At 46.9% G+C, this 20678-nt stretch overlaps 1 protein-coding gene across 6 annotated transcripts in view; it reads left to right on the top strand.

The window, feature by feature from the left end:
• The window catches only part of SLC39A11 (solute carrier family 39 member 11), a 465863-nt gene that overhangs the window by 318515 nt on the left and 126670 nt on the right, over positions 1–20678 (top strand). The gene's annotated exons all lie outside the window — the stretch shown is intronic.

Here is a 20678-nt window from a genome sequence, read left to right as displayed (position 1 = left end):
CCTTAATCTTAGAGAAGCAGAATTTGTTGATCATTGTTATTCATTTCCTTTCTGGGCACTGTATTCCATTAATTCAGATAGAACGATGTGCACATCAAGAGGCATTTTCCAGACTGGGTGTGGCAGCTCACGCCTCTAATCCCAACACTTTGGGAGGCTGAGGCAGGAATATTGCTTGAGGCCAGGAGTTTGAGACCAGCCTGGGTAACATAGCGAGACCCCATCTCTGTGTTTTTAAAAAAAAAATTAAAAAAAGAAGCATTTCCCTCTTAAAAGCTAGAAATCTGGTACCCTTAGTCCTTTTCCTCCCTGTCTATTTCTCTATTCCACACAATCCAATCTGCCATCACATGTTATACATTGTATGAAAGAAAGAAAAGCTCTCCCTTTCAAACATAAACACCTTAGGGTACCAGGCAATTCATGTAAACACAGCAAGTCAGCTAATAAAAACAGTAGGGAGGGGTGGGGTCTGTGGCTAACTGGAGAATGCTTTCTCAGTTCTAGGACTTAAGATGTGCCAGCCAAAACCTGTCTGTCACCCTTGTTGCGTGGCACCCTGGGAATCTGTGACCCTGCCTCTCTTCTTTGATCATCCTGCTTCTCTGTCTCAGGGTGTACAATAGCCTTTGTCTGGTGCTTTGCCATAAGCCCATCCTCATTCTAGCTTTTCCCACACCATCCCCCAGAATTATCTTCCTAAAATGGCAAATCTGCTCCTCACTCCCTGACTTACAGGCCTCTGTTGACTGACCAGAGCCTCCAGGATGCAGTCCAAACACCTTGGGAATGAATATAAAGCCTTTTGTAATTTGCCCGAAATGCTCTGTTTGTATTTTTGTCCCTCGCCCCCACCCCGCCCACAGTAGGGAGCATCCTGAGCCTTGTTTTGATGTTATCTTTGTGTGTCTGGTCCTAACATAGTCTCTGCAAAAAGAGTCAGTGCCATATGCTAGTGAATGAATGTGTTTGTGCATGCTGCGCACAATGGGCAGTGTTTATGTCCTTATTAATTTCCAGTGGGGTGTGTGGAGGAGCTGGTGAAGGAGATGCAACCCCCATATAAAGGAGCATTTAAGTCAGTGGGGGAAGACCTCTGACCTTAACCTCCCACAGCCTCTGTGACCTGGCCTGCTGCTTTTCCAGGTGCATATTGACCCAGGAGGGATCCTGGCAGTTCTTACAGAGGTGTGCAGTGTGCCTTGATTAAAGACAGTGGGAGACAGGATAGAACTGTGATTTAAAACTGGAGCATGGACTCTGGAGCGCAGGAGCTTGGGTTCAAATGCTAGCTCTATCACCTCCTCTCTCATACTTTCTAAGGCCTGAAATTTCATGTGCTTCCTTGACACCTTTGAGCCTCACAAAACCTCAAAGACTTAGCTGCGAGTTCCCTGGCTCTGGCTAGATTTCTTCCCACCCAGTAGGAAAGGCTCCCCACCTAGGTAGTTCCACATCAACCAGACCATCTGCACCCAGCCCAGTCCTCAACTTTCTGGGTTCTACCTCACTGCCTGCCAGCAGAATTCTTCAAACAAGCCAGCCACATCCTCCTGCGGGAACTAAGGGTCACCTCACCCTCTTGTCACTACAGAACCTGCCTTGCGCAGCCCCTTCTGGTTCACTGTGTGCAACCTTTGAGTGGCCCCACATGGCCTGCGATGTTCTCCTCTTCTGAGTTATGTCACTAGTCTGTGCAGCATTGCTTGTCATATGTTCAGCTGTCTCACACTATTTTCATACTATTTAAGGTGAGGGATGTCTCCCTCACCACTGCAGTGACTAAAGGGGGTCAGAACAACTTGTGAAAATGACCTAACCCTCTGTGCCTCGATTTTCTTCTCTGAGAAATGAGAAGTTATCATACTACATGTGTTAATCCATTCTCATGCCACTATAAAGAACTGCCCGAGACTGGGTAATTTATAAAGGAAAGAGGTTTAACTGACTCACAGATCCGCAGGGTTGGGGAGGCCTCAGGAAACTTACAATCATGGTGGAAGGGGAAGCCAACATGTCCTTCTTCGCATGGCAGCAGGAGAGAGAAGTGCCGAGCAAAAGGGGGAAAAGCCCCTTATAAAACCATCAGATCTTGTGAGAACTCACTTGCTATCATGAGAACAGCATGGGGGGACTGTCTCCATGATCTAATCACCTCTCACGAGCTCCCTCCCCCAACACATGGGGATTACAATTCAAGATGAGATTTGGGTGGGGACATAGAGCCACACTATATCAGTACCTTTATCACAGGTTTGCCATGAGCATTGAATGAAATAATGTCTATAAAGACTTAAAACAGTGCCTACACACAGGAAGCACTGTGGAAGTATTTGTGATTGCAATTTGCTATTTTTGTCTTAGTGCAGTGGCTGTCAAACTTTTTCCTTTGTTTGTTTGTTTTGAGACAGAGTTTCTTTCTGTCACCCAGTCTGGAGTGCAGTGACACTATCTCAGCTCACTGCAATCTCTGCCTCCCAGATTCAAGCGATTCTCCTGCCTCAGCCTCCTGAGTAGCTGGGACATGGTGTGCACCACCACGCTCGGCTAATTTTTGTATTTTTGTAGAGACAGGGTTTTACCATGTTGGCCAGGCTGGTCTCAAACTCCCAACCTCAAGCAATCTGTCCACCTTGGCCTCCCGAAGTGTTGGGAATCCAGGCATGAGCCACTGTGCCCAGCCGGGTTCTCAAACTTAATATGCATCAGAATCACCTGGAGAACTTTGCTGTGTCCCACCCTGAGAATGTCCAATTTAGTAGGTCTGAAATGGGACCTGAGAATTAGTATTTCTAAGTCTCTAGGCAATGCCGATGCTGCTGATCTGAGGACTCCACTTTGAGAACCACTGGATTCGTGTAAATATCTGCAGGTGAGGGAGCTGGGGATTTGTCTTCAACGTGGCTAAGTTGCTACATGGATTGGCCTCACCATTTGCCTTGAAGCTTTCCTTCTTCCTTCTGCTCAGGGTCCCACTAACTGTAGATGTAATTGTGATACAAATTCAAAAAATTCATTGTTTTTGGCTGGGTGTGGTGGCTTACACCTGTAATCCCAGCACTTTGGGAGGCCGAGGCAGGCGGATCACTTGAGGTCAAGAGTTTGAGACCAGCCTGGCCAACATGGTGAAACCCCATCTCTACTAAAAAATACAAAAATTAGCTGGGTGTGGTGGCACATGCCTGTAATCCCAGCTACTCAGGAGGCTGAGGCAGGAGAATCGCTTGAACCCAGGAGGCAGAGGTTGCAGTGAGCCAAGATCGTACCACTGCACTCCAGCCTGGGCGACAAAGCAAGGCTCTGTCTCAAAAAAAAAGAGAGAGAGAGAGAAATTCATTGTTTTCTTTGAAAGATGGATTCTCTTATCGTCTCATTCCTTGGAGAAGCAGCGCTTCAGGTCTGTCCATGGTGTGAAGAATATCCTGGCCAGAGAAAACCACCATCTGGTGTCTTTGTATTCCAGAAGGGTGCGGTTTTGTTGTTCAGATGAGCACTGCCTACTTCCTCACCATGTTCTGTTTATCCAGGTCACATGGTTTGTATTTCACATGTTTGTTTGTGGGCAACCAGGATGGATTCTTTCTCACAACCAGAAACCCCCTGGGATGACCCCCCAGCCTGGCTGGGGGTATGTACCAGTGTGCTCTCCTGGGGACACAGGAAATTGGACACTAAATGATGCCCCCTATGCTAGTCTTTCGAAAGACAAAAATAAAGGGATAATCTGCCCACCCGGCTTGTTATCCTCAGCTCCCCTATAATGTGGCAGCAGATAAGTAGCCTCCCTTGCATACAGTGCTGCTACTTTATGTCTTTGAATCCTGCAGGGTTGAGTGGATTTGAGCTTTCATAGCATTCTGGCATCCCTGATTTCCCTCAGCTCAATCTTTGGCACTCCAGGAGAAGTCAGAAAAACCCAGTTAAATTCCCTGCCCAAGCATCTCCACGTTTGCCAGACCAGACATGGAAGGTGAAATTGGGCCATGTTCCTGAATTATTCATTCAGATGGCAGGACACCCATACGTACCCACAGATCTTTCTCCTAACTTCAGTAAGGCCTGACTCTCGGCCTGGATATTGATGCCTGGATTTCATCCGCCCCAGGGAACGAGGTTCTATATAATAAAGAACCCTCATAATGAAAAGGTTCTTTCTTATAACTAATTCAGAGGCTTCAGAGGAAGTGTGGCCTTTAATCAGGTTGTTGTTCTATGTTTCCAAATATCAGTCTGCCCTGCACAGTGGGTGACCAATAAGTGTTTGCTGAAGTGAACTGAAGGGTGGAATCAGAGCTGTGGCTATTATCTTCCGAGTTATAGGCCTGTTCCCAGGGATGGTTCTTACCTGGGCGACAGTTTACCTGCTTTCACAGCCAGTTACAAAACCATTCTTCATTTCATGTGCCTTTGCCCTAACAAGTACTTCTTTGACTTGAATTTTGAGGTGGCCTCCATTGTTCTTCTCCATGATAGCACGTCACAGTGCATGTGCTAAGTTAACAAATATATCGAGATTGTTTGGCCACAGGGTAAATATTACACTGCAGTCAAAGCCTTTGGGAGGCCTAGGCGGGCGGATCACGAGGTCAGGAGTTTGAGACCAGCCTGGCCAACATGTTGAAACCCCGCCTCTACTACAAATACAAAAATTAGCTGGACATGGTGGCGTGCGCGTGTACTCTCAGCTACTCTGGAGGCTGACGCAGGAGAATCGCTTGGACCCGGGAGGCAGAGGTTGCAGTGAGCTGAGATTGTGCCACTGCATTCCAATCTGGCAATGGAATGAGACTCCATCTCAAAAAAAAAAAAAAAAAAAAAGCCTTTGTCCTCTCTGGTAACTGGGAGAAAAATGAAGGCCTCTAAGAATCTGATGCTCAAATGAGGGTCATAACATAACATTCATGCAGACAAAAGAAAATATGCTATAATGAAATCACTGGCCTTGCCACAGTACATGTCACCTGTGGTCACGCTTCAGTTGCATGGTTTCTGATAGTCACCTCCTTTTACTTCATCCATGCCTCATACTCTCCACTGACCAGTCTTAATACACAGCATCTGATCCCAGCCTTTGGGGTTGGGGCCCCTGCCTCTAGTATTGTCCAGGACTTATGTTTAGTTGGGAGAGCATCACCTCTTAAATGTATACCATTGGCTCATGTCATCTCCATCAGTTTTTGGATGGAGCCCCGGTGTTTGGCCATTGTAACAAGGGGCCCTCCTGCCTCCCAAAATTATGTGTGTATTATTCTTATACTCCCTTTTCTGGAGACAAGTTCTTGATCATGCCTAACCAAAAGGTGGGTTTTGAGGAAGCAGTACAGCAAAGACAGTTGGAAAATTGAAAGAAAGTACAGCCTGGTACTGCTGCCTGGTCGTGTGACATTGGTCGACTTCCTTGACCTTTGTTTCCCTCTTCTCTAAGAAATGGTTAAACACAGCTTAATCTTCAGGGACCCTCTAGATGCTAATGTCATGTCATTCTCATATGAGAAAGATCATTAGAGAAAACTAATAAGCATGGAAACAAGGGGAAATGTTGAACCCAGCTGGGACAGGCAGTGGCAGAGGGCTGTCAGGAGAGCTGGATCCAGCATGGATGCATAGCAGAGAGGCCAGATGAAGAAATTTCTGGTCGAGGGGTCCAGGATGTATGGAGTAAATACCTGGGCCTAACCAGTGGGGAAAGGATTGGCCTAGGACCCAGGGGATGAAATTAGAGGCTACCTGACTTATTAAATGCTGGGAAGCAATGATTAATAAATAAAAGTTTACTTGAACTGTGCCTACTTGAGGTGTTGAGGATTCAGTGGTTAATAAAACATGTTGACCCTGCCTTCTTGGGGATTTACAGTCCAGGGAGGAGAAGGACATTCATGAAAGAATTGTACAAATAAATGCAAATCTTCAACCCTGATACATCTCCCTACAACAGAGAGGACCACGGTGCTATAAGAGCTCAAAATAACTGGATGCGCCCAGTAAGGGAGCCCAGGGAAGGAGGGGGAGAGTCAGCTGGGGCGAATGTGCATCCCAGGAGGAAACAGAATGTATCAGAATGAGGCTTTGGGGTCAGCAGAAATGTGGCTACAAAGGTGACTTTAGCTAGACAACGTCAGATTTTCTGTGTACTTGGTTTTTGCTACTTTAAAAATGATGTTTACCTCCAAGATTCCACAGACATTTGTTGGCTGAGTATATGATAGACTGAATAGTTAGAAAGAAAAAGTTGAAGAGAGGGAGGAACAACTGTAGAACCCCAATAATTTAAGAGAGTAAAATTCCCTTGAAAGCCATGGGTTGGCCGGGCGGGTGGCTCACGCCTGTAATCCCAGCACTTTGGGAGGCCAAGGCAGGCGGATCATGAGGTCAGGAGATCGAGACGATCTTGGCTAACACGGTGAAACCCTGTCTTTACTAAAAATACGAAAAATTAGCCGGGCGTGGTGGCGGGCGCCTGTAGTCCCAGCTACTCGGGAGGCTGAGGCAGGAGAATGGCGTGAACCCAGGAGGTGGAGCTTGCAGTGAGCCGAGATTGCACCACTGCCATCCAGCCTAGGCATCAGAGCGAGACTCTGCCTCAAAAAAAAAAAAAAAAAAAAAAAAAGCCATGGGTTATAGCAGTCAAAGTGACAAGTGGTAAAGACTGGTGGCATACTATTTCAGAGCCTCTTAAGATGCATTCATCTGCATAAGCTGATACCAGGTCTGCTGTACTGCATCTTAAAGATAAGGGATTGCGGCCAGGCTTGGTGGCTCACACCTGTAATGCCAGCACTTTGGGAGGCTGGGGAGGGCAGATCACCTGAGATCAGGAGTTCAAGACCAGCCTGACCAACATGGTGAAACCCCGTCTCTACTAAAAATACAAAAATTAGCTGGGCGTGGCAGCGGGTGCCTGTAATCCCAGCTACCTGGGAGGCTGAGGCAGGAGAATCACTTGAACCCAGGAGGCAGAGTTTGCAATGAGCCCAGACTGCGCCATTGCACTTCAGCCCGGGTGAAAAAGTGAAACTCCATCTCAAAAAAAACAAGAAAAATAGATATGGGATTGCCTCTCTGCCTAGAGTCTGCCTCTAGGACCCCAGTCCTCAGCATCTCTCACATATCACTGCCCCCAGGACAGTACAAGAATCCCTTAATCTCATTACCCATCTAGATGTGCATCCCACTTCCTGCCCATACAGAAGCAAGAAGTCTAAGACAGAGCTAGAAGCTGCTGTGTGAACTCCCTGTCATTGAGGAATAGCCTGAGTGTCCTTCAATCCTGAAAAACACCCCGGGATCCATCAGCCATCCAGATATCTTCTGCTTTTGTAACAAGCTGAACATTTGGGGGCGTGGCAAGGGGGGCTTATTTTGGTATCTAGGACTACTTTCCTATCTTGATGGAAAGGCAAGATGGGGTGTATAAAATAAGACATGTATGTGGGAGGGTATATAGCACATTTGCCTTTGAAATTGGGTTGTTTACAGTAAGACAGGAAGATAAGTGTAAAATTTTGTTGGCATAGGCTGTGGGTTAATTGTCTGGAAGTGCCAGCATCGAAGATATCTGTAGTTACAGTATTAACTAAGAATAGAACTTTCCATCAACTATTCTGGCACACTTAAATTCTTCACAGAAGTTTTCCATATGTTTGTGGATGGGAAGGGTGATGTTTCCATCAGATTCCAGCTGGGTGCCCAGGCCCTGACTCCTGGTTTCCCATGCAGTCAATTGCTAAAACCCAAGGTTATGCCATAAGGCCTTAGCATATGCTTGCTACCCTATAAAGGTGTCATTAGCCTCCCTGTCGGTTTCTGATAATTTGGCCCATTGTGATCCAGAGATGTCGGGGAGGGAATCTCATCTGTCAAGGTGAAGAAAATGAATACTCAGCAGCCTGAAGGGTGGGCTTTGGCCAATCAAATTTAATTTTTTTTTAAGCATAAACGATCATTTCTAGCCAAGCTAACATATTTTCCTGGTCTGAGGTATTTTTGCATACCTGTATGTGAAATGCATTTAGCATCTCTGAGTGACAAGAAAGACCAGGAGGATTGAGATACATACTTAACTTACTCTTCAAGCTCTGCAAATCCAATGGGCAGGACGAGAAAAACACATGGAATAAAGAAAACGATGTATCCAGCATTTCTGTAATTGTTTCTCCTTAGCTCTTTTCCACCCTCCCGGTGGTGGCCATTTGAAGCCACCACTAAAGCCCTTCCACCTTCCCTTCCTACGTCCTCTCTGATAATTGTGCCCTGGCTTCTCTGAAAGCTTTGAGGGCATCTGGTGGAAGCATCTCCACTCTCCGCCCTCTACCTTTGAGCTCAAGTGACATCATGAACCATCTTTCAGCCCTCTCTCCCCTTCGGAGATGGAGGAGCCAAATACTGCAGGACTAATGTCTTCACGTGCTCCTGAGCTCCCTCACCACCTTTCCTCAATATCTTCTTCCCTCTCTCTCTTTCTCTTTGAAATTTTGTCAGTTATTCTCTCGACTCTTTCTCTGGGTTCTTCCCTTCAGCCTACAAACATCTAGCCATGGAGGAGAGAGAGATTGGGAGAGAAGGAAGAGGAAGAAATGAGAGAGGAGAGAAAAACCTCCTTGATGGTAATTTCCCTTCTAAGCCCTCATCCTATATCCTTGCTTCTTTTCATCTCCAAATGTATCAGGCTGTTCTTGCATTGCTATAAAGAAATACCTGAGACTGGGTAATTTATGAATAAAAGAGGTTTAGGCCTGTAATCCCAGCACTTTGGGAGGCTGAGGTGGGCAGATCATGAGGTCAGGAGTTCAAGACCAGCCTGACCAATATGGTGAAACTCCGTCTCTACTAAAAATACAAAAATTAGCCAGGCATGGGGGCGCGTGCCTGCGTACCTGTAATCCCTGCTACTTGGGAGACTGAGGCAGGAGAATCGCTTGAACCTGGGAGGTGGAGGTTGCAGTGAGCCAAGATTGAGCCACTGCACTCCAGCCTGGGTGACAGAGCGAGATTCCATCTAAAAAAAAAAAAAAAAGAAGAAGAAAGAAAAAAGAGGTTTAATTGGCCCACAGTTGTGCAGGCTTTACAGGAAGCATGGTGCTGATATCTGCTCAGCTTCTGGGGGGTCTCAGGAAGCTTATAATCATGGCAGAAGGTGAAGGGGGAGCAGGCATATCACATGGCAAAAGCAAGAGCGAGAAAGAGGGGAGGGGAGGTTCTACACACTTTTAAACAACCAGCTCTCGTGAGAACTCACTGTCACCACAGCACCAACCCATTGGGATCCACCCCCAGGATCCAGACACCTCCCGCCAGGTCCCACGTCCAGCATTGGGCATTACAATTCAACATGATATTTGAGCAGGGTCAAATATCCGAACTATATCACCAGTTTTCCAAAGCAGTTTGAGGCCCTAGAAAATGCTCTCTGCAGTAATGCTGCACTACGTTGACATTCTGGTGTCAAACCCCCTGTCTTCTTAGACATCTTTGCTCTGTGTTATCTTCCAGCCCCACGCACCCCCCAACCTTTTTGTTTTGTTTTGTTTTAGAGACAGAGTCTCTCTCTCTTGCCCAGGCTGGCGTATCGTGGTGCCATCTCTGTTCACGGCAACCTATGCCTCCCGGGTTCAAGCAAGACTCCTGCTTCAGGCTCTGGAGTAACTGGGATTACAGGCATGCGCCACCATGCCCAGCTAATTTTTGTATTTTTAGTAGAGACGGGGTTTCACCGTGTTGGCCAGGCTGGTCTCGAACTCCTGACCTCAAGTGATCTTCCTGTCTCGGCCTCCCAAAGTGCTGGGATTACAGGCGTGAGGCACCACACCAGGCCTTTCCAAGTCCTTTCAAGGCTTCATTCATACTTTCTTTGCTTGTACCCCTACCCACAGTTACCCCCACATCCTCCAGTTCCCTTTCCCATCTGCTTCTACTTTTCACCCCACCCTGTGACCATGGGACAGCCATGCCCTGGGGGCTGGCTGCCCTGGCTCCTGAAAATTCCTGGCTGAGGGTGTGCTAGGGGGCATGGAGACCCCCCAGCTCCTTGGAAGTGTCAGCTTTCTCAGTTCCTCTTAATTCTTCAATCCATCCATTGTGACGTGGGCGCCTGTTAACTCTGACTATTCCCGTTCCCTCACCTTTGCAAGTCAGACTCCTGCCTGCGTTTAGAAGCTGATGTAGATCTGATCTATGGTTTTCCTCTGGACTTGTTTTCTCATCCTGGGCATTCTTCCCTGCCCCCACGGCTTCACACCATCCATACGCTGGTAACTTCCAGATCAATAGCTGTGATTCAAGCTTCTCTCCTCTGTTCTGGGTCATTTCGCTTGCTGCCCTCCAGCCATCTGGCTGAGGTAGATTCATCTGAATGTTCTACAGGCTCCAAACTCAGCATGTTCAGACTTTGAACCTGCATTATTTGCTGTAATCTCAATTTCCATGAGTATGAAGGCCTTAGGGCTCAGAAGGGAGGTCCTGGCTGGTGATAGGAAGGGGCTTGTGTGATCACAGCCATGGGAGGCCTTTTCCAGCACAGCCCTGACTCTGCTTCCTGCCTGGTTGTCTCAGTCTGTTACAGCTGCTATAACAAAGTGCCATATACTGGGTGGCTCTAGACAATAGATATTTATTTCTCACAGTTCTAGAGGCTGGAAACTCCAAGGTCAAGGTGCCAGCAGATTCAGATTCAGTGTCTGGTGAGAATCTGCTTTCTGGTGAGAATCATCTGCTTTCTGGTGAGAATCGTCTGCTTTCTGGTGAAAATCTGCTTTCTTTTCTTTTCTTTTTTCTTTTTTTTTTTTTTGTTGAGACAGAGTCTTGCGCTGTCATCCAGGCTGGAGTGCAGTGGCATGATCTCGGCTCACTGCAATCTCTGCCTCCCGAGTTCAAGTGAGTCTCCTGCCTCAGCCTCCCGAGTAGCTAGCATTACAAGTGTGCACCACCCCGCCTGGCTAATTTTTGTATGTTTAGTAGAGAAGGGGTTTTTGCCATGTTGGCCAGGCTGGTCTCAAACTCCTGACCTCAGGTGATCCACCCGCCTTGGCCTCCCAAAGTGCTGAGATTACAGGCATAAGCCACTGTGCTGGGCCTGCTTTTTTTTTTTTTTTTTTTTGAGATGGGGTCTTGCTGTGTCGCCCAGGCTGGAGTGAAGTGATGCAACCTCAGCTCACTACAACCTCCATCTCCCAGTTCAAACAGTTCTCCAGCCTCAGCCTCCCAAGTAACCGGGATTATAACTGTACACCACCACACCTGGCTAATTTTTGTATTTTCAGTAGAGACAGGATTTTGCCCTGTTAGCCAGGCTGATCTCAAACTTCAGAGTCTGTCCCTAGAAAGTGTGTGCCAAGGGACTTGGCTAGTGAATCAGTTTCCTGCAGCTCCTGTAACACAGTACTACAAACTGTGTGGCTTAAAACAACAGAGATGCATTGTCTCACAGTTCTGGAGGTGAAAGACCCCAGAGCAAGGTGCCTGCAGGGTTGGTTCCTTCTGGAGACTCTCAGTGGAGGGAGAATCCTTTCCTTGCCCCCTCCCAGCTTCTGGGGGTGCAGCAAGTCCTGGTGTTCTTGGCTCATAGCTGCATCACTCCAGTCTCTGCCTCTGTCCTGAGATTGTCTTCTCCTCTGGGTGTCTCTATGTCTGCTTCCCCTTCTTTTCCTCTTAGAAGGACTTATCATTGGATTTAAGGTCCATCCTGATCCCGGATGATCTCACCTCAAGATCCTTACCTTAATTATATCTGCCAGGAGCCCTTTTCCAAACAAGGTCATATTCACAGGTACAGGGGATTGGGACTTGAATATATATATGTATATGTATATATAGAGAGAGGCAGGAAGCAGGGAGGTACAGTTCAACCCACTACAGTGCAGAGGAGTCCTTTTATAAATAGAATTTTTTTTTTTTTTGGATGGTGATGGATGGAAAGTGAAGTATTTTCTCAGGATGAAATGTACCGAGAGTCTGTTATTTAAAAATTAAAGCGTCTTGCATCTGCTCTTTTTCAAGAATGTTAGTAATAGCCATTCCTCTGCCCTTCCTCACCCCAACACGAGCTTGTATTAGAAACAAAATAAGGGCCGGGTACAGTGGCTCACGCCTGTAATCCCAACACTTTGGGAAGCCAAGGTGGGCAGATCACGAGGTCAGGAGACCAAGACCTGGTTAACACAGTGAAACCCCATCTCTATTAAAAATACAAAAAATTAGCTGGGCATGGTGGCAGGTGCCTGTAATCCCAGCTACTCGGGAGGCTGAGGCAGGAGAATGGTGTGAATCCAGGAGGTGGAGGTTGCAGTGAGCCAAGATCGCGCCATCGCACTCCAGCCTGGGCGACAGAGCGAGACTCCATCTCAAAAAAAAGAAAAAATTAAAAAAAAACAAAAGAAACAAAATAAGACAAAATGATGGAAATGTCAAAGCATTTCCAAAGAGGTGGAAGTGAAGGACAGGTTTCAGTAAAATAAATTCTCTCTCTCCTGAAAGTTCCTGGGAGGAGTTCTCTGAAGCTGGTTTTCTTGACGTGCAAGGAATGGAGCAGAAGAGGAGAGTTTGAGAGGATCGTGGATTCATGGGGCACCGTGATCCTGAGAGACACCTGTTGAGTTTCCCAGGTTTTCTCGTGGAACTTATAAATATGACTTTATTTTAAAATGTTCACTTTAGTGATGGTAAAATAAGTGAAGCCCAGGAAAGAGGAGAGAGACCGAAGGTGCCAGACATTTTGGGGATTAGAGCTCAGGCTGAGATGATGAGTGTGGACTGTAAAGAAATAAGCTGATTTGGGAATTACTTATTTATTTCTTTTTCTGAGACGGAGTTTCACTCTTGTTGCCCAGGCTGCAATGCAATGGCGCGATCTGAGCTCACCACAACCTCCGCCTCCTGGGTTCAAGCGATTCTCCTGCTTCAGCCGCCCAAGTAGCTGGGATTACAGACATTTGCCACCACACCCAGCTAATTTTGTATTTTTAGTAGAGACGGGGTTTCTCCATGTTGGTCAGGCTGGTCTCAAACTCCTGACCTCAGGTGTTCTGCCTGCCCTGGCCTCCCAAAGTGCTGGGATTATAGGCATGAGCCACCACGCCCGGCATGATTTGGGAAATATTTTAAAGAAAAGAAAATGAATGCTGACCTAATAGAGAGCGGAGAGCAAAGCGAAAGAGCAGTTATGGTCTACATGGAATGATGAACTTGTCAAGTCCCGGAATTGCTCTGACACAGAGCAAGTTCAAGATAACAAAGCAGACACACAGTTGTGCCCCTACTCCCCATCTTCAGGGCCCTTAGCACTGTGCAGTGTATGTAGTAGACATGGAATTAATACCCTCAAATTGACTACTGCCTCTTTCATCCCGACTATCAGCTCTGAAATCAACATTGACATTGACGAGTGCTTCTGGGCCCCTCAGGAAAGATGTATTTCCCCTCCATGTAGTTATGATCAGCCCAGAGACATGAAAATCAGCCCCCAAACCAAGAAGAGAGGCCAGGGTGTTTATACTAGCTCTCCCTTGGGAAGTGTTTTCAGAGAAGGCCTTGTTGATCCAGCTCTTGCCCTTCAGCTAGCTCAGTTTCTCCTCACTGCTTTCTCTGGGCAGTGCTGGCCCACTTGGAGCTCTTAATCATCTCTTCCCAGCATGCTTAGTCCACAGACTGCCTGAGATGAAATAGAAAAAGAAGGGCTTAGCTCATCTTTGCGTTGGCTACTTGGTGATCCTTGAGTACACTGACCAAGGGGATGGTCAACGCTTGACCAACACAATTATGAGTTCCCTGCAGGCCTTATATGTGGGCCTCCAGTCACTGGGGAAAGAATCCCTGGTGCCAAGACTTTGAGAGTAGAAGGGGGTGTGGATTACAGGTAGGGGTTCCTCATGGGCGCCACAGACTCCTTGCCCTATTGAAAAGGGAGTTGCCAGAAGAGACCAAGAAAGGGGGCCTTATAAGGGCAGGGCTAAGAGCAAGCCTGGTGGCCCCAGTCTAAAGGCAGTTCTGGATTCAGATGTTCCTCTCTACAGATGTAGGTGCAGCTGAGAAGTCCGGGGATCACAAGTTGCAGCAGAAGCGAGCTAAGTGAGAATAGAGACCAGAAGGTGTGAATTTCCCCTTCAACTTGAGATGCTGCCATGAAAATGTTGAACGGGTGAAGGTGGAGGTTTTGGGTAGCATTCCCTTGCCCTAGCAGCTGTAACAAAGAGAGCGATGGGTTAGCACAGTCAGGTGAACAGCGCTTGTGCTGGGGAAGCAGAAGCCAGGAAAGGATTTATCCTACACCTCTCACGTCCCAGGATGTCTGGGAGGTCCCCTAAAGCCAGCCCCCTCCAAATGCTCTTTATTTTTTTATTTTATTTTATTTTTATTTTTTTGAGACTGACTCTCACTCTGTTCCCCAGGCTACAGTGCAATGGTCCAATCTCGGCTCACTGCAACCTCCTCCTCCCGGGTTGAAGTGATTCTCCTTCCTCAGCCTCCCAAGCAGCCACCACATCCAGCTCGTTTTTGTATTTTTAGTAGAGACGGGGTTTCACCATGTTGGCCAGGCTGGTCTCGAACTCCTGACCTCAAGTGATCTGCTGGCTTCCGCTTCCCAAAGTACTGGGATTACAGGCGTGAGCCACCGCATCTAGCCCCAAATGCCCTTAATGAGGCCATCCTGCCAACTGGAGAAAACACAGGCGGACACTAAGTGAAAATCTGTTTCTTGTGCTGGAGCCTCATCCAACGTATTCCTTGCCCCAAAAAGTGGGTGTTCTTCAGTTCGGCAGGATCAGGGCAGGTTGGTAAAAGCTCTTGTGTTGTGAATGCAGCTGGGTTAACAGGGATGTAGGGGAGAAGAGAAACCAGAAAACTCAGTGCCCTGTAGCACATGGGCTGGATCCATAAAAGAACTCCTTACAGTCCAGAATACTGTTTATTCTGAGTCTCTGCCCAATTCTAAGAAATTTGGTTATCTACTTCCCCAACCTTTATTAGATTAGGGGAGAAAAACCAAATGTAATGTGGAAGGGAAAAGGTCTTGCTCAGCGTAGGGACAACTAAGAGATAGCAAAGCAGACGCCGTGATGACAGTGAATCAGACATAAAATCAATGACCATATGTCATCCATAGAGACGCCACTACCGTGGACAGAGCAGCTGGTGGTGGCTCTAATGAAAGCCCTGACATCCCCTCCTAGCTCAAGATGTCTCAGGCCATCATCATTTTGTGTTGTCACACAGTAATTAATGTTTCTGAAATGCTTCTGAGTCATCAATACAGAAATTAAATTAAGGAAGCAGGAAAATGAGTATTGCCTTTGAAAACAACTTCTTTGAAAATGAAGGAAAATATCAGTGCTTAAGGGTGAACCCTTCACTGTAGGAAAAAGCCACACGAATTAGACTAGCTGGCTCCCCTGAGGTGCACTGATTGTGCCGGCCGAACAAGAGAGGGCAGAGGCAGTCCTGCGTGGCAGTGTGGTCCAGGGGCTGAGACCGGGGCCTCCTGATCAGAGCATGAATCCTGCTGCTGCCTCTGCGGAGCTGAGCCTCTGTGGTCTTCTCTGTGAAATGATGGTTCTAATACTGCTTCCCCCATGGGATAAATGAGACAATGGGCCAGGCCTGGTGGCTCATGCCTGTAATCCCAGCACTTTGGGAGGCTGAAGCGGGCGGATTACCTGAGGTCAGGAGTTCGAGACCAGCGTGGCCAACATGGTGAAACCCCATCTCCACTAAAAATACAAAAATTAACCAGGCTTGGTGGCAGGCACCTGTAATCCCAGCTATTCAGGAGGCTGAGGCAGAAGAATCACTTGAGCCTGGGAGGTGGAGGTTGCAGTGAGCCGACATCGCACCACTGCACTCCAGCCCGGATGACAGAGCAAGGCTCTGTCTCAAATAAGTAAGTAAGTAAGTACGTACGTACATACATACATACATACATACATACATACATACACACACACAGTGTACGTAAAGCATAATGCCTGTCTCAGAATCTTCCATTACTATGTTTATTCATTTCCTGGGGCTGCCATAACAAAGTACCACAAACTCAATGACTTAAACACAACAGAAATTTATTCTCTCACAGTTCTGGAATAATCTAGAAGCCTGAAGTCAGGGTGTCCACAGGGCCATGCTTCTCCTGAAGGCTCTAGAGAGGACCTTTCTTGGCCTCTCCTAGTTTCCTAGAGTTACCAATAATTCTTGGTGTAACTTGGCTTGTAGATGCATTGTTCCCATGCCACCTCCATCTTCACATGTACTTCTCCCCTCTGTATCTGTATGTCTCTGGGTTTCGGTTTTCGTTTTTTATAGGGACACTCGTCATTGGATTGGGGACCCACCCTAATCCTGTATGACCTCATCTTGACTGTTTACATCTGTAAAGACCTTATTTCCAAATAAGGTCATGTTCTGAGGTTCTAGTAGGCATGGATTTTGGGGGGACACTGTTCAACCCAGTATACTATTCCCTGGCATGATTTACAATTTTCTGAGAAGAGTTCCTATTAAATAGGTAACTCCCTTCCTGCCCCAGTCCCCTTTGACCTGGCAGGCTAAATGAGACCTGAAGCTATGATCATAATGCCCTCTTTTTGGTTTAGAGCTTTGTCCCCTGTTAAAATGCACATAGTTCGTTAGGGATTTGTTATTGTTGTTTTAAGTCTTATTAAACACTAAAGCCCGAGTGTGAATACGTTTATTCAGGCTCCGTCCCAGATCCCAATGATAACAGTGCAGTTTACGAAGCAGGCCCACCCTTGACCTCAGCCAATTCTCACGGCCCCCCAGGAAGGTAGGCAGATCATATGGCCCCCTCTTATGAGATGAAAAAAGTGAAGTTGAGAGAGGTCATTTAGCCATGAACTGCGAAAGTCAGCTTCAAAGCTAGGGCCCCCAGTGACTGCTCCGGTTAAGGCAGGAGGGGACTTGGTGAGGGGTGGGGATTCGATTTACTGTGGACCAGCTGCTACTTTTGGCAGGTGACTTCAGCTCTCCAAACCACTATTTTTCTACCTGTAAAGTGGAGTGGATAAGATCCTTGGAATGCTGTTGTAAAGATGAAATCAGACCAGACCACGGGTATATAATGCCACTAGAAATGTCCCAGTAAGCGCTAGTCTCTCTCTTCCTCTGTCTAGCAGCCGGATTACCAACAGCCTGTCTTCTGGATTTTTTTTTTTTTTCATGCAAAGTATTTTATTTATAAACAAACATAATTAAAAACAAAATAGTCAATATGAAACGAAAGCAATTTTAAAAGACAAATTAATTATTTTCATATAGAGAATAATTTGTATGTCAACATTTTGATACAGATTTCAGTAAAAGCAAAACTAAAATAACACAGATAAGTATAATAATATAAAGTCAAGCATTGCAAAAAATTCAAGGCCAATACTGGAAAGTGTATAGAATATTTGGCAAAACAATTTATTAGGAGAGTAACAAATTGTTTGTAAGAACTTTAAATGCTGTCTTCTGGTTTTATTCAGTGCTTGCCCTGCATGATCCTGGATGGTTTACATTTGGGAAGCATTGAGTGCCGTCGTGGGATGGGGAAAGAATGGAGGCAACGACCTGTGAGTCCCTGCAGAATCTAAACATCTGTCTGGAGTGGGCACAGAGCAGACTTCTGGGGTGGCGCCTCCAATCCGCCATCTGGCACTTGAAAGCAGAGTCTCAGGCCTGCTGTTTGTAATTGCATCTCCCCCAAGCAGGGGGTCTGCCCATCTGTATTCCCCAATTCTTCCTGGACCAGCCTGATCCAGGGAGAGGGAACATGTGGCAGGCTCTATGGGATCTGCTTGGAAAAGAGATTTTCAGAAATAACTCAGAGCTGTAGAGGGACCTGAACAAGAGCGAGTGGAGGAGTTCTGTGTGAGTATCTGCAATAGTTCAGAAATACGTGCAGATACGAAGCCGGCCGGGGCCAAGTTCTCAGCAGCAGAAGAGTAAGAGCTAAAATCTTATCCCTAATTTCCAGCCCAGCTCTGTGGTAGGTTCTTCAATCACTGGACCCCAGAGAAGGGAATCTGCTTGGTCCTTCCAGGTAGAGCAGGAAACATGCCTTATGGCAGAGGCTGGCCTTGAGCATAGCCCTGGGTGATTCTTGTGTCTTGAAGCTTGAGAGTCATCTATGGAAATTAGCTGGTACCTTGTAGCCTGGCTTTCTGCAGCTGCTCCTGAATAATCTGATTGCTACGTTGCCCCCAAGATTGTCTCGCAGCATGCAGTCCTTTAGGAGAGCATGTAGATCTTCTCACTGAGTTGCACCATTTGTTAGCTCGGCTTTCTACTTTCTACCTTGCAGCCCAGTCACCTTGTCTATTTGTGCCCTGCACCTGACTCCCCACTGCCTCCAGGAGGCAGCGCTGGAATCAACCTGTCCTACTTGTTATAAATAATATAACATCCCTGTCCCTATTGTGTTTCTCTGAATCCAGGTGTGTGTTTCGAGGAGGGTCACAGATGATGCTGATGCAGCTGCCAGCCTGAAGGTTGGACCCCAGGACAGTGGCCAGTGGGGCACCTCAGCAGCCTGGAAACTGGGCTGCAAGGGAGTGGGGGTCCTCAGTGGTGCTCTAGGCTTGGGACCACAGATGCTGTTATAGAGAAGAAGGTGATACGTTAGCTGAGTGTCACAGTGGGAGGTCTTGGGGCTAGAAATGGGGCTGCTGAAAGCAAGCAAAACAAAGAAAAGGGCCAGGTGTTAGGGGAATGGGTGCTCACAACATTACCCAGCCCTCCAAATCAGAGAGTTTCTGCTGGTGAAGTGGGTACCACGAGCTTATTTTTTTTTTCCTTTGTAGCCAGACACCATTACTCCCTTGACAATGGGTCCCTGAAAGTTAGACAGGCATGAATCAGAAGATGAAGCCAAGGAGAAGGGAATAAGGAGCTGGCATTCTCTGAGCTCCAAGTCATCCTAGACGGAAGGGGATGTATCCTTGACCTTGACTTAGAAAGAAGAGTAAAGCAATCTAGCCTAAATGGCAAATGTATGTAGCTAGATCCCGACAGATGAGAGGTGCTCAAACTAGAAGCCACTATTTCCTCTTCAAAGAAGTTTTTTAATTTTTTGAATAGCAAATGGGGCCCATTTGTCAGCAGTAGATTGGGTCACTGCCTGGCTGATTGAATTCTTAAGGCCAACTGACATGCCCAATTAATGCAAGATCGGAGTCCCCCTCCAGGCATGACTTCAGACGAGTCTGTTTACCTTTATTTGGTGAACAGTGGTGTTAGCAGGGTCCTGTTGGGCTCAGGTTATTCCAGGGAGGTGAAGCCTTCTCCAATTTAATTAGATGCTGCTGTGGAGCTACTGTTTTGTAGAATGAAGCGTGGGTTTGTAACTGAAGACCTGTTATGTGGTTGCTTGGAAACTAGTGCATTTACTTCCCAAAGTTGTCACCAAACCCTTCTAGGGAGGCAAGGTGAGCTGCCACAAACCCTCCCAAGCCATTAATTTCTCAGGAGCAAGACATAAATCAGTGCAGCCAGAAGATAGAGAGTTTGGTGGTCACTGTCCCATTAGACACACCCTGAGTCCCTGCAAGGGCCATGAGCCTGTCTGCTCCCTGCCTTCCTCCCTGCTTCTGGTTCCAGCTGTCCATTATACCAGCACACCATTATTCACGTCCATTTCCATGGACCACATCACCAGTGTAAGCACAGCTACTTATCTAGAGAAATCAGGAATGATTCAGTGCCATTTTGCAAACAGAGAGACACGGAGGCCCAGAGCAGTTAGTTGGAAGCCCAAGCAGCTTTAGGCTTCAAAGTTGCCCCCATTAGCACGTCTGGCTTCGTTAATGCCATGTCTTGCTCTTTGGTGTAAGAGGAAACATAGATGCTTCCCAGTCCAGGCTCATCTGTGGGACAGGCTGCTCCCACCAGTTCAGGAACTCTGCAGATGGTTGGTGTTTCGTGCTTCAGCCCCTGTTCCTCCTTGTCTGTGGCTAAGCCTGAAGATTTTTTTCTAGGTCTACAGGTCAGTGAAGATCAAGTTATTTGTGTTGTATTTTAATGGTCATAGAAATGGTCAAGAGCTATAGTCAGCCTGATACCAACCTATGCTTTTGGAAGCACTGCAATGACACTGATATCCTTTATATACTGTGTGTGTGTGTGTGTGTGTGTGTGTGTGTGTGTGCGCGCGTGTGTGTGTGTGTAAGATGGTCTCCCCTGTATTAGTCTGTTTTCAAGCTGCTGATAAAGACATACCTGAGACTGGGTAATTCATAAAGAAAAAGCGGTTTAATGGACTCACAATTCCATGTGGCTGGGGAGGCCTCACAATCATGGCAGAAGGTGAAAGGCACTTCTTACATGGTGACAGTAAGGAGAAGAATGAGAACCAAGAAAAAGGGGTTTGCCCTTATAAAACCATCAGCTCTCATGATACTTATTCACTACCATGAGAACTGGATGGGGGAAGCCACACCCATGACTCAATTATCTTCCACCAGGTCGCTCCCACAACACATGGGAATTATGGGAACTACAATTCAAGATGAGATTTGGGTGGGGACGTAGCCAAACCATCTCACCCCTGTCTATAGAAGATACATTTCAGAGTGGTGAACCAGGCTGTGGCTAAACCATGCCTCTCTGGAAGTCAATTTCAGGACAATTCATTTGTGTCAAGGCATAGCCTGTCTAACCAACTCTTCCAGATCAAAGAATATCTGTGCATTTCTTTT

Source organism: Pan troglodytes, chromosome 19, assembly GCF_028858775.2.
Source record: "Pan troglodytes isolate AG18354 chromosome 19, NHGRI_mPanTro3-v2.0_pri, whole genome shotgun sequence".
Taxonomy (NCBI): Eukaryota; Metazoa; Chordata; class Mammalia; order Primates; family Hominidae; genus Pan; species Pan troglodytes.
Note: the sequence above shows the minus strand (reverse complement) of the source record. Positions and strands in the feature narration are given on the sequence as shown.